We start from the raw sequence: 4,077 nt of genomic DNA on the forward strand, positions 1-4,077 counted from the left end.
ATCTGAAACTGAAGGCAGTCTACTGGAAGATTTTTTTTTCCTCTGGATAAATTATTCTATTTTTACTGACAGTTTCCCTTGATTATATGAGGCTCACCCACATTATAGAGGGTAATCAGCTTTACTCAAAATCCTCAAATTTAAATGTTAATCTAATCCAAATCAAGTTCACCTTCATAGAAACATTCAGAATAATATTTCACCATGTAGCTGAGCAGTTACCCAGCAAAGTTAACACACAAAATTAATCAATATAATCAGTGAGAATACTGTGAACTTGAACAAAACTATTAACCACTTGCAACTGAAAGAAATACCGAGTACATTCTACCCAAAAAACAGCACAATACATAGCATTCTCAATTGTACATGAAACATTTACCAGGGTAGACTATATATTAGGCCATAAAATGGGTACAAATAAAGATTGAAAACATACGGCTGAGCAAGGAGGCTCGTGCCTATAATCCCAGACTTTTGAGAGGCTGAGACAGGAGGATTATTTGAGTCCAGGAGTTTAAAAATACTCAGGGCAACATAGTGAGATTTCATCTCTTCAAAAAGAAAATAGATTAGTTGGGCATGAAGATGCATGTTTATAATCCCAGCTACTCAGGAGGCTGAGGTGAGAGAACCACTTGAGAACAGGAGGATGTGGCTACAGTGAACCGTGATCACGCCTCTGCACTCAGCCTTGGTGATGAGGAAGACTCTGTCTCAGAAACAAACAAACAAAACCAACGTGAAATATATATTTTTAATAAAAATGGAATGAAACTAACATTAAATAACATAAGGAATACTAAAAAAAAGTAAGTATGTGGAAATGAAACAACACTATTTTACAAAACAAATAGGTTAAATAAGAAAATCCAAAACAAATTAATTAGAAAAACACTGAGACTTATGAAAATTTAAAACAACATCCCAACACTTACACAATGAGTAAAAGAAGGTCTAAGAGGAAAATTTATAGCTTAAAAGCTGACATTATAAAAATAAAAGTACCTCAAGTAAATAACTTTACAACATAAAGGACTGGAAAACAAAACAAACTGAACTCAAATTTAGTTGATGGAAAAAATCAATAGGGGTGAGAATGAGATAAATATAAGAATAGATAAACAACAGAGAAAATCAATTAAAATAAAAATTGGGCCGGGGGCGGTGGCTCACGCCTGTAATCCCAGAACTTTGGGAGGTGGAGTTGGGTGGATCACGAGGTCAGAAGATGGAGACCATCCTGGTTAAAACGGTGAAACCCCGTCTCTACTAAAAATACAAAAAAAAAAAAAAAAAAAAGCCGGGCGTGGTGGTGGGCGCCTGTAGTCCCAGCTACTTGGAATGCTGAGGCAGGATAATGGCCTGAACCCGGGAGGTGCAGCTTGCAGTGAGCTGAGATCACGCCACAGCACTCCAGCCTGGGTGACAGAGCGAGACTCCGTCTCAAAATAAATAAATAAATAAATAAATAAATAAATAAATAAATAGAAAATTGATTCTTTGCAAGGATAAACAAAATTGACACAACTTTAGCTAGATTGACTGAGAAATAGGAGACGTACCATACCTAAAATTAGAAATTAAGATAAATTCTGGAGAGGATGAAGAATAAAGGGAATTCTTACATACTGTTGGTGTGTATGTAAATGTATATGTAAATTGTGTATATGTAAATAAGTACAGACACTATGGAAAACAGTATGGAGGTTCCCCAAAAAACTAAAAATTAAACCACCATATGATCCAGCAATCTCACTACTGGATATATATCCAAAGGAAATAAAATTATGTTAAAGTGATATTGGGCTTTCTGTGTCCCCTACTGCCATGGCACCTGTGAAAAAGCTTGTGGTGAAGGGGGGCAAACAAAAGAAGCAGGTTCTGAAATTCACTCTTGATTGCACCTACCCTGTAAAAGATGGAATCATGGATGCTGCCAATTTTGAGCAGTTTTTGCAAGAAAGGATCAAAGTGATCGGCAAAGCTGAGAACCTTGGTAAGGGGTGGTGACCATCGAAAGAAGCAAGAGCAAGATTGTCGTAACATCAGAGGTGCCTTTTTCAAAAAGGTATTTGAAATATCTTACTAAAAAATATTTGAAGAATAAACTACATGATTGGTTGCACGCAGTTGCTAACAGCAAAGAGAGTTATGAATTCCGTTACTTTCCAATTAACCAGGATGAAGAAGAGGAGGAAGATGAGGATTAAATTTCATTTGTAGAGGACTGTGTGCTTGCAAACGAGATGTTCTCGGTAAGCCCTGCTCTTGCAAACAAAGCAGGACATTCCTTCTCTGCAAACAAGAAGGATAAAGGAGCCAGCTGAAAACAGCAGACTCTGGGAACTGGTCAATGTTTACTCTCTTGAGAGTCAAGGAAAGGTCAGAGAAGCAACACATGTCCCCTGACTTGGCAACATTCCGCAAACGGCTGGATAAAATAAAGCAGAGTGTGCCTTTCCGGTCGGCCGCCATGTATGTCTTGTCCTGTGTTGTCTTGTGTGTTCATTCCTTTGTTTAGGAAACACGCGGACCCCAACAACTGGCACAGCGAGCAGGGTCCGTGGCTCCAAGAGAGCAAGGAACCGGAGGGGGAGCACCCTGGGTATGTAAGTTAAAAAAGGGGGACCCACGGGAAAATTATGGGGAATTCCACCTCTCAGGGCTCAGAATATTTATGGCTGCTTCAAGGACTGTTGCTGTCTATAGGAGTAAAAGTGAAAGAAAAGACTTTGAAGCTATTGTTTGCCCATGTTGAACAACATTGTTACTGGTTTCAGTATCAGACTAAAGTGCAGCTGAATTGGAGAGAATGGTTACAGGTAGTAAAAGCTTTGCGTAGAGCTCACCAGTTAGGGGATACTATGCCTTTAAATTTGTGGACATTGTGTAGCTCTATCACTCAGGCATTAGAGTTACTTGAGACTGATTCAGAGTGTGGTGATGTAGCCACAGGAGGAAGGACATCTGAGGATTTGGGAAAAAATAAATCTGAAATGGAGCCCATTTATGCCAGGGTAACAGAGGATGGGGTGGTAACAAAAGGGGGAGAAGAGGAAGAGCCAACTCTTCCTTCTTCTAAGGGTAATTCTGACATGCAGAGTTATTATGGGAATGCTTCAACTGATATTACAGATACATTCTTTTAATTCACCTTTGTGAACTTTCCCTGTTTCTCTTCCTTCTGCCCCATTAGAAGGGGATTTTCCAGTGCCTCCACCCCCCCACGCCCCAGCTTCCTTACCTTTGTCTGGCAAAGTTTTCTCAGTGCCTTTCCTGCCACTGGGGAAGGGAGAAAAGGAGAAAAGGAAAAATAAGAGAATTTGAGGAGCTGGATCTGTTTCCAATTATCCATGCTCCTTTTGCTCCTAATGCTCAGTTTCCAAATGGTGGCAATAATGTCCAATTTAATGCCTTACAATTTAAATTTTTGAAAGAAATGAAAGCTGCCACTTTTAACTATGGACCTCAATCTCCTTTTGTCCTTGGTCTTCTTGATGCTCTTTCATCAGAAAATTTGATGATTCCTATAAACTGGGAGACTTTGGGGAAGGCTGTTCTTGATCGTTCTCAGTAGTTACAATTGCGCAGCTGGTGGATGGACGAGGCGCATGTGTAGGCTAGGAAAAATGCTACCCGTGATCTCCCAAGACCCACTGAGGAACAACTCACAGGCACAGGCCAATATGCTACTCTTAATGCTCAGGCTGGCCTAGATGATGTCACCCTTACTCAAATCAAGACTTTGTTTTTAAGGGCCTAAAATAAGGTAGGATAGCAAAAAAATCTTCCCTCTCCTTTGTGAAGATTTTACAGGGCACAAATAAACCATATCCGGATTTTGTAGCCCGTCTTCAGGATGCTGTCTTGAAAACTGTGGATGTTGGCCCTGCTTCAAAAATTTTGTAACAAACATTGTCTTTTGAAAATGCTAATGCTGACTGTCAAAAATTGTTGAGACCATTAAAGGCCAGTGGGGCCAATTTAGATAAATATATTAGAGCTTGTGCTGGTGTTGGAGAGGCTACTTATAATGCTCAATTATTTGCTGGAACCCTATCTAAAGCCTTAAAA

General features: G+C 39.6%; 1 pseudogene; it reads left to right on the top strand.

The window, feature by feature from the left end:
* The first annotated feature begins 1,830 nt into the window (after positions 1–1,830).
* Positions 1,831–2,213, top strand: LOC103232269 (large ribosomal subunit protein eL22 pseudogene; annotated as a pseudogene).
* The last annotated feature ends 1,864 nt before the right edge of the window (positions 2,214–4,077 follow it).

This window comes from Chlorocebus sabaeus, chromosome X, assembly GCF_047675955.1.
Source record: "Chlorocebus sabaeus isolate Y175 chromosome X, mChlSab1.0.hap1, whole genome shotgun sequence".
Taxonomy (NCBI): Eukaryota; Metazoa; Chordata; class Mammalia; order Primates; family Cercopithecidae; genus Chlorocebus; species Chlorocebus sabaeus.